We start from the raw sequence: 9483 nt of genomic DNA on the forward strand, positions 1-9483 counted from the left end.
CCGTTTATCTATACAAGGGACTGCGCTTGATTATATAGCTCATGTTACTGCGTCATTTTTCTCACCTGTAATTCTCACTGACTCAGTGCCACCCAACTGCTGTTGAGGTATTACGCTTTCTTTCTTTTTTTTGAATTGGCTGCTTATATAGTTCATACATTTGTGTAGTTTTCGGCAGGATTTTGTTACATGTGGTGAAACACCACTTAACCCAATCTTGCGTACCAATTAGACGCCTGAAGGAGTGCATCTCTGCCGTAAATAAACAATAATAAGCTGTTGGACTAGAAGACGCAAGACATACGCATGGCACAGAACTACAGATAATCCTACGTGTAGTGCACAGGACCTATGCGTACTATGCATGTAACTAAAACGGTTCATTTTATGACGTGTTAAAACAATATTTATTGTTTATTCATGTCGTGCTGAGCAGGACTGCAGAGCTGTATTTCTTGGAGTTCCGCATCGACGTTGGTATTTGGTTCCACCACGAATGATACGGTTTTAGCCGCCAGGCTTTGGCCCATCTGCAAGATGAGTTTAGTAGAGTGAGATATTTCATCCCCAGACAGTGCAAAACTAAACACGCAGTGAGTATCATATTTACGATATCAAAGTTAAGACTGGAACTTCCAAGTGGGAAAAAATCACACAGCTGTTTCCAGCAATAAAGCAGGCAGTGCAAAACAACGATAATGTTATATTTTCCCATTTAAAAATAATTGTGCACCACACTGCTGCAAATTATTATAAGCTTAGGCAACGCCAAAGCAGACCTCAGGAAAACATGAATGCAGAACAAGCTCTTACAGGGAAGTAGAGATTAAATGTGCATGCTTAACGCAAAGGCAACTGCAATAATTATTCCTAAGTATTATTAATAAATCAGGAATCTGCGGTAAAAATGGGCACATTGTTATAAGGAGAAGCGTCATTAACACCCGAAGACAGCCCCCCAAGGAAGACTGGTGGAGACGCAGCGCATAAATTTTTGCGCCAAATTTCGGTGAAGTAATTGATCCCTACATTGCCTAGTTAGACCTTCTTTGTTTATCTAAAGAAAAACGAAATAATGCACTGTACTTTCATTGATACAAATGTTCAACCTGTGAAGTTTGAACAATCTTTCTTCCGCCTAAATGACTCGAACAGCAGTTGGCTCTTTGAAGTACGCGGTATCCCACTGGTCATCAGTGCGGAGTACTTAGGACCCGACTGAAGAAAACTGCCGCTTAGGTTTTATGCTCTTGAGTGAAAATACACGCCTATTTTGCCACCTTGCTTATGAATATACTAGCCTTGGCAGCAGAGAATGAGTGTAGTTGTTTAGCATCAATTTAACACAAGAAAGTATTATAGAATCGACTATCAAATGTTTGGAGTTATAGCCTAGTGCAAAACGCGCTTCTTTATATTAAGCTCCTTGAATGTTATCGCAGGCTCTATACGTCTTTTGCTGTGATCCAACTTTGTGAAAGTTCATTGTAAGCGCGACGTAAATGTGTAGCACTTTCTAGAAGGAACGCGGGCACCAGCGATTACGCCTTAACCTTTAGCGAGTCATGTATAACAGTGGACACACTCAACCAGCAGATGAAATTTTGACAGTAACCACTTCGCATACCGTTATCGTTGTCCTTAAATGAATGTTGTGCCCGGCACAAATTCACCCAATAAATAGTTGAATTGGAAAACTAATAGTTTTGCCAACGCGAATTTCTTTACCCTCACTACAACGAGACATTTGGTGGACGTGCTTGTTTGTTCCATACAGCACACCTCAGCAAGCCATGGATGGCCGAGGTGTGGAGCTCTACATTGCCAAGGGCCAGCGAGCTAGCCGCAGGCTGCAACAGTTGCCGGTGAAGTACGGACTGCTATCAGGGACCCGGGTGCTCGCAGCCTAATCGTCAACACAACGGCTGCCACGGCGTCGTGTGCACTGGTAATGCTAGAGCAACAGAGCAAGGCACCAACGTTCCGCCAATAATCGGCTGAGCTCTTCATCACATGATGGGAAACGACAGATCAGGGCGCATAGTGTTACGACATCCAACCGGTGCCGCCACTGTTACGACTTTGCACCGCTGCACCACTATTACGACTTTGTGGTCCCGTAGCGCTCGTCACCCGTTTCGTGACAGAGCGTTGGTAGCGAAGACTCCGAGTCAGGCGTCGATGAGAATAACGAAAGGGATTTTATACATTATATACAGGTCATTGTACAGGACAAGATCGGATCGGCACTGGGGCCGAGAGCTCACACAAACGCGACTGTTCCCGCACGGCGACGTCCGGCGAAAACGCGCGACACATCTCACCCCAGTCGGGAGCGACACTGTCTCCCGGTGGGTCGGCGGATCCTGTTTTTCAGGCAGCGCGTCGCTGCTTTTATAATCCCCGAGGAACCATTGTCACTCAAACGGCCCAATACAAAGTCAGCACACGACGGTCGTCCGAGGGGTCCAACCAGCGACCGCGCTGGCCACCCGGTTCAAAGTTCGCGCGCGCGGAGACCTCCATGCAAAAGGAGGTGCGGCGCCGGGCTGTCTGGCACACGCTAACACGTCTAAACACGTCGCCTGCCGATGCTTCTCCCGCAGGACACCGCTGCCTGACGGCTCAGCATCTTGCCTTTTTAAGGGAGAATTTGGGCGCTCGCAGGATAAATTCTGCATCTTGCAGATTCGGAATCCGGGCTTGTGGTAATGGCACAACAGCATCCCCGCCCTCAGATAAGGTGCCGGGAAGACGAGCTGCCTCCACGTGGCTCGGATGCCAGGCGCGCACGTTCGTCAGGCTCGTCCAAGTTCACGTCCAGTGTCGGGACGCCAGGTAACTTCACGTGCCCAGGTCCGACTCGCCAGGACAGGAGCTCTGCTCACCGCGTTGTCGCCAAGGCACCTCGACCAGCTCCGCTCGGGTCGTTCCTAAGACCTTGCTGCTCGCCACTGGTCCCGGTTGGTCGTTCTGCAGCTTGCAAAACCGACCGGCAAAAGGCAACACCCAACACGAACAAGTGCCCTCTGTCTCCCGTCAAACACCAGACAAGGCCATAATTCAAATCAACCTAACTAAATTGCTATCCCTCTTTTTGCTCCCGCTGCAACAAGACGCAGGTGTACGATCTAGTACACAAGGCTCAAACAACCAGTTTCCAAATTAAGAACACAACAAAATAGACAAGAAACAATTATTAATCAGCAATAATAATTACAAATGGAATGGTCCCCTTAGAATCACTTGGACCGAAAACATACCACTGAGGAAGCAAATGAGGTCATTCATTTTTCCCGGCGATATTTTCGCGGAATCCGAAGCTGCTTATATTTGCGACCCTGCTTATCCGTGTAGCGGCGGTACAATAAGCCAGATTCTTTGCCAAATGAAACCCTCTTTTTTTTCACTCCCCGTTTGACGCTCTTCCTCAGATCGGCTAATGAACAGTCTTCCTGTTGCTCGCGAATCAGACTTTCTCTTTCAACTGCAGCCTGCTCCTGCCGGCTGGCGGAAACCGGAGCGAGTGTGGAGCCCGCGTCGCCTAATTGCGGCGTCGCGTCTATATCGCGGCTAGCACTGCACGCGTCACTCCCACTCACTTCCAGAACCCGCTCGCCTAGGCCAGCCTCCAAGCTCTGCCTCTCCCGTGACTGCTCGCCACTCAAGTTACCTTGATCAGTCCGTGTGCCGCACCGCCTTTCGCTCACCGACGCTAAGTCAAGTTCCCTCGACAGCGGGCGCGCTTTGGATCGCGTGGGGGCCATGTACGCCACGTCGGCAAAGAATGATTTGCCCTGATCCCTCAGCAGCTGCTCCGAGCTATTTGAGAAGAGGTAGGAAAATTGCTCCGGGAGGGCGGCTGACACAGCGGCTTCGGTGTTAAGTTTCCCAAACTCTCCTTCAATGATAACCGTTGCGATCGGTAAACAGACACTCTCCTTCTCGGCCACTTGCCGTATCCTAACGCACTCTCCCGTAAAATCACTCGAGGAGACGAAAGACGGGTGAACAACGTCCATAGTTGCTGCAGAGTCCCGCAGTGCTCGGCACTTCTTACCGTTTACCTTAATTTCCTGCACATAGGGCTCCAATAGACGTATGTTTTTGCGAGTTTCCTGTATCGTTGCAAAAGCAATTCTCTCTGGGCAGCTTGCAGCGATGTGCCCTTGCTTTTTGCAATTGTAGCAGGTTAACGGTTTCCGTTTTTCAAAAGAACGCGTCATTTCGTTTCGCTGTTTCGGACCATCGTCATCATTCTGAGATGCATTCTGTCCTTCCCTTACAGTTTCTTTGGTAAGGGATTCGTCTTCCCGAAACTCGCGACGCGTGATTTGCTTCCGTTCGTCGGGCTTCCCGGAAAACCCATCTCTTCTATCAGCTTTTTCTACGCGCACTGCCTTGCTGTGCAAGCTGCGGCGGGTGTAATACTCTTCCGCCAACTCTGCTGCCTTGTTTAGCTTAACCTCCTTTAGCCTATCTTGCAGCCAGAGCCGGACATCCTCATCAATGCAACGGTAGAACTGCTCCAACGCGATGCATTCGACAATTTTGTCGCGGTCGTCGTAAACCTCTTCGCCCTTCAACCATTCCACCAAGTCGGCTTTTAGACGAAACGCGAAGTCAACATTCGACTCCTTACCCTTTTTTGCATACCGGAACCTCTGCCGGAAAGCTTCGGGCGACAATTTGTACTTCCGCAGTAGCGCTTCCTTCACATCACTGTAGCTCTCAAACGCCTCTTTCGATAAGCAAGTTATTACGTCTGATGCCTCCCCAGGAAGCAACGCTAACAGATTCTGTGCCCAGAGGGATCGCTAAATGCTATTCCGTTCGCACACGTGCTCAAATTTTACGAGGTATTTGGCCATGTCCTCTCCGACGACAAAGGGTGGAAGTTGATCGCGTATTCTTGGAGCGTTAGAAGTGAGACTAGGCGCCCGCGAGCTATTTCGGCTCTCCAACTCTTTCATTTTAAGCTCGTGCTCACGTCTCTCTCTCACTTCCTCCTTTTCCTCCTCGCGACGTTCCTTGATACCCGCCAATGCCTCTTCGGCTTCCTCAGCCGTTACGTCCTCAGTCCTCATGACCTCAAGGATCGCATTCTTTCTTTTGGTTGAGCCCAACTCAATGCCCAACTCCTCACAAATTTGGAGAAGTTCCTTGACCTTGTACTTCTCCATCGTTCACACTGTCCTCCTGCTGTTTACCCTTTTTGAATATACCTGCCGTACGCTATTATAACACTACTAGTAAGACATATGCAAGTATTTCACACACTGCCCTGTTTACCCCCTCAGCATCCCCTGGTTTTCAAAACACTCTTACTAGGCTTGAAACACACAAGGTTATCACAATGCAACACCAAATCCTTCCCTAAGCTACTATAACCTGTGTCAAAGAAAGTCTGGTGTTTGAGGTAAACTTCAGGCACTCATCGCGCCGAGGTAGCTGATGCCGGTCAATCCCGTAGCTGCCATCCAGTGTTACGACATCCAACCGGTGCCGCCACTGTTACGACTTTGCACCGCTGCACCACTATTACGACTTTGTGGTCCCGTAGCGCTCGTCACCCGTTTCGTGACAGAGCGTTGGTAGCGAAGACTCCGAGTCAGGCGTCGATGAGAATAACGAAAGGGATTTTATACATTATATACAGGTCATTGTACAGGACAAGATCGGATCGGCACTGGGGCCGAGAGCTCACACAAACGCGACTGTTCCCGCACGGCGACGTCCGGCGAAAACGCGCGACACATCTCACCCCAGTCGGGAGCGACACTGTCTCCCGGTGGGTCGGCGGATCCTGTTTTTCAGGCAGCGCGTCGCTGCTTTTATAATCCCCGAGGAACCATTGTCACTCAAACGGCCCAATACAAAGTCAGCACACGACGGTCGTCCGAGGGGTCCAACCAGCGACCGCGCTGGCCACCCGGTTCAAAGTTCGCGCGCGCGGAGACCTCCATGCAAAAGGAGGTGCGGCGCCGGGCTGTCTGGCACACGCTGACACGTCTAAACACGTCGCCTGCCGATGCTTCTCCCGCAGGACACCGCTGCCTGACGGCTCAGCATCTTGCCTTTTTAAGGGAGAATTTGGGCGCTCGCAGGATAAATTCTGCATCTTGCAGATTCGGAATCCGGGCTTGTGGTAATGGCACAACAATAGCCGACACGACAAACTTCGACGACGCTGTGTAGAATACCAGCCCGGCGAGCGCCTGGGGATTGCGACCGCGATACGTCGACGACGACATAGAAAAAACTACTGCGACGTTATTTCGCACCACACAAGATCATCCATGGTATTAGTTCATTAGGCTATGAGGTCTTGCCAGACGACATTACGCAATGATAGCGCCGCCGCGCGTGACCTGTAGTCATCCACGCACTTTTTCTTAAGCCATTCTACGAGCACTGGCGAACTCTTGGAGAAAGGTTTAAATGTTAATTTGTTATGCTTCCTTCCTGTGCTTTTCCTTTTTGGTTTAGTATTCTGTGTGCAGTACCGAGACGAAGCTTTTTAACAGGGGTCATACCAGGCGTTAACCGGGCTCTTAACGTGTATTTATCGCCTTTAGTGGTGAGCGCTTTGCACAAGCTGACAAATGTTCTACGTTCATGCCCAGCGGAAAGCCGATATTTCTGTGTCTGAAGTTTCTCCAATGTTATCACTGGTTCTGTTTGTTGTCTGTTGTTACGGAACCTTGTTTATTCTGACTGAAAGCGCGATGCGAATCGCGTATCGCTTTCTACAGGGCGCGCATGCACGAGCGATGGCGCGGGAACTTCCGACTAGTCATGTTGAAAAGCTCATGTGCTTCACAAACAGAGCTAAGTCGGCACTCACCGACTTCATTCGCAGCTATCATTGTGCTTCAGTATTACTTGTCTGGCCAGGCACAAGTTCGCCCTATAAATAGTTAAGCTCGTAAACAAAGTTTTGACACTGCTTCATTCTTCATTGTCACTACAACGTGACAGTGTATATAATTGCTTTCAGACTATTTTTCAGAAACTAAAATAGTACTTACTCCGAAGGCCGTGTGGAATAGGAGGGCGTCTTGTTGAACCGTTTGGAGGAGTAGGTGGTCGCGGTTGGTGTCGATTGAAAGGATCTTTCCAAACTTTAGCGGGGCAGTGCGCTGCTAAAGCAGATGACCGGCGTCCTCCATGCATCATTGATAGCAGAAGGAAAACTGCTGCCAAAAGAAAAAACATTTTTTCCTGCAATAAATGGGTATTTGGAAATGCCGTTGAAGTTATACCATCGCGCCGCCTATATACGAACACAACGAACAAAGAGCATTGTCTCGAAAGCCATCTTCACAGTATATTTAAGTTTGCCGCGTTGACCTCTTGTCGCGGCAATGGCAATGGTAGTTTCTTTGTCATGCAACGGGCACAGTGGTCTTGAAAAGCTTATCAGAACAACATTTTTTCATAATAAATAGATTTCACAGACAATCGAACTTTGTCGGCATTGTCTCTCGTAGTCAAATGCATTTTACGCGATAGTTCTTGACAACTTCAAAAGTGCTTATCTCAGAAATGTTGCTCTTTCGCCCGAAAGGCAAGGCATCGATTGCGATAGAAAATTAGCAGACAACTATAAAAAGTAATTATATTAACGTGTAAATATTTGCTGACTAAGTAAACTAACAAGCATGGTGTAACGCGCGCACAAGAACACATTGACACATCTCATTCGATGGCCGCGTCCGCTCGCTGTGAGAACACTGGGGAGAAAAACCCGCCGCGGTTGCTTAGTGCCTATGGTGTTGGGCTGCTAAGCACGATGTCGTGGGATCGAATCCTGGGCACGGCGGCCACATTTCGATTGGGCGAAATGTGAAAACGCCCATGTACTTAAATTTAGGAGCATTCTAAAGAACCTCAGGAGGTCGAAATTTTCGGAGTCCCCCACTACGGCTTGCCTCATAATGACATCGGGGTTCTGACACGTAATACCCCATAATTTATATTTTTTTATCTGGAGAGAAAGTGCGGCAGCTGCAGCAGTCGAATTGACCTTCGTGCTGCATCTCGCTTCAACGCAAACTAAGCGGTGAGCACACAGCCTATACGAAGCTATCAGCCATCGCCGCACTCTGTGCCTATTGCAGATCGCTTTCGAGATAAGGCCCGCGCGACTGCACCATAGATAACCGCCGCTGGAATAAACCCACATTCCCCCACGCTGCCGAGGGTGTCACAGAAGACGGCGCGCTTCCTCTCTGTTTGTTGCCTAGCACGCATGAGATCGAACCGCCGTTGGATGAAAACGACCCCTCCATCTCTCCTATCCACACTCTCGCAGTTGTTTTCCGCGCGAAATTATGACGCAAGGAAAAACTCAGGAAAGTACCTCACACCAACCTTTGTGAAGCTCAGTGACGCCGCAAGTGGTCGTCACTGCGCCAACATCTCGTGCCAGATTCTCCTCTCTTGTTTACATTTCTCGCCTTTGGCGCGCAAACATGCCGGGCTGCGCGCACGTTCGCGCCCCGCAGTGATCCAACCAACGGATCTAATCGCGCTGTATTCGATCGTGATACGACCAATGGCAAGCCAATCTGCACTCTATGGGGACAAACACGTACGCAGCATTGTTTTGCTTTACTGAACCTGTTTCGGGCGGCCACGCACAGCGGATGTGTGACGAACCGCAGAGTTCCGACGAAGAGTCTGGCGGAGGAGGACGTCGTTACCCGTTTATATACACTGAGGGTGGCCTGATGTGTATTGTTCGCACGATAAGTGAAGCTTCACGGAAACAAAGTTCTGCGGTGCCAAACAGTACACTGTGAACATTAATGAGCTTGAATGGGGGTTTTTATAGCTGAGTATCCTGTGAAACTCGATAGCCCGATATATTTACTCCATCACCATGAGGTAACAAACCATAAAACCTTAATTTTAACTCTTTAACCAAATGAAGGAATACAAAAACGGCATGACCTGCTATCCCTGCATTTACAGAGGGGAGTTTATTACACAACACATTACTTGGGATTGTGAATCACACCTGTTTGATGAAACACACTACAAAATGTAGCAACGTGAGGCACAGCTAACCAGGTCAGACCTGGCGCCACAACAGTCCTTCATTAGACAGGTCAAGCGGGTGGCCGAGGCCAGCGAGGCCTTGGACTAAAGAGGCTCCGACCATTGCACGTAAATCGTTTAGGACAATGAATGTTTCTTTCTCTCTCTCTCTCGTGCCGTGAAATGGAATGTAAATGTATTTCCTCCGTACAGTATGAATGCCATCAATAGCCAGCATATGTGGGAGATACGACACACGACCTTTTCTAACTCTTCGGCGCCAAATTGTATTTTATCAGTGGGAATATGTTCAATATAGCAAGCGTGAATTCATTCCCAGCACTCGAAAATGTATGAAAATTGGTCGTAAACGGATTTTTCTTCCTCAGGAGAAATCTCTTATGTAAATGGAGTAAAATAAAGGCTAGTGTGACAGTC

General features: G+C 48.8%; 1 long non-coding RNA gene across 1 annotated transcript; it reads right to left on the bottom strand.

Moving 5' to 3' along the window:
- Positions 1-379: 379 nt before the first annotated feature.
- Positions 380-7321, bottom strand: LOC135910331 (uncharacterized). Its single transcript, XR_010567018.1, has 2 exons — positions 7032-7321; positions 380-530 (listed from the first exon to the last, which is right to left on the bottom strand). It is a non-coding gene; the product is annotated as an uncharacterized lncRNA (long non-coding RNA).
- Positions 7322-9483: the final 2162 nt, after the last annotated feature.

The sequence above is a fragment of the Dermacentor albipictus genome, chromosome 8, assembly GCF_038994185.2.
Source record: "Dermacentor albipictus isolate Rhodes 1998 colony chromosome 8, USDA_Dalb.pri_finalv2, whole genome shotgun sequence".
Classification (NCBI taxonomy): domain Eukaryota; kingdom Metazoa; phylum Arthropoda; class Arachnida; order Ixodida; family Ixodidae; genus Dermacentor; species Dermacentor albipictus.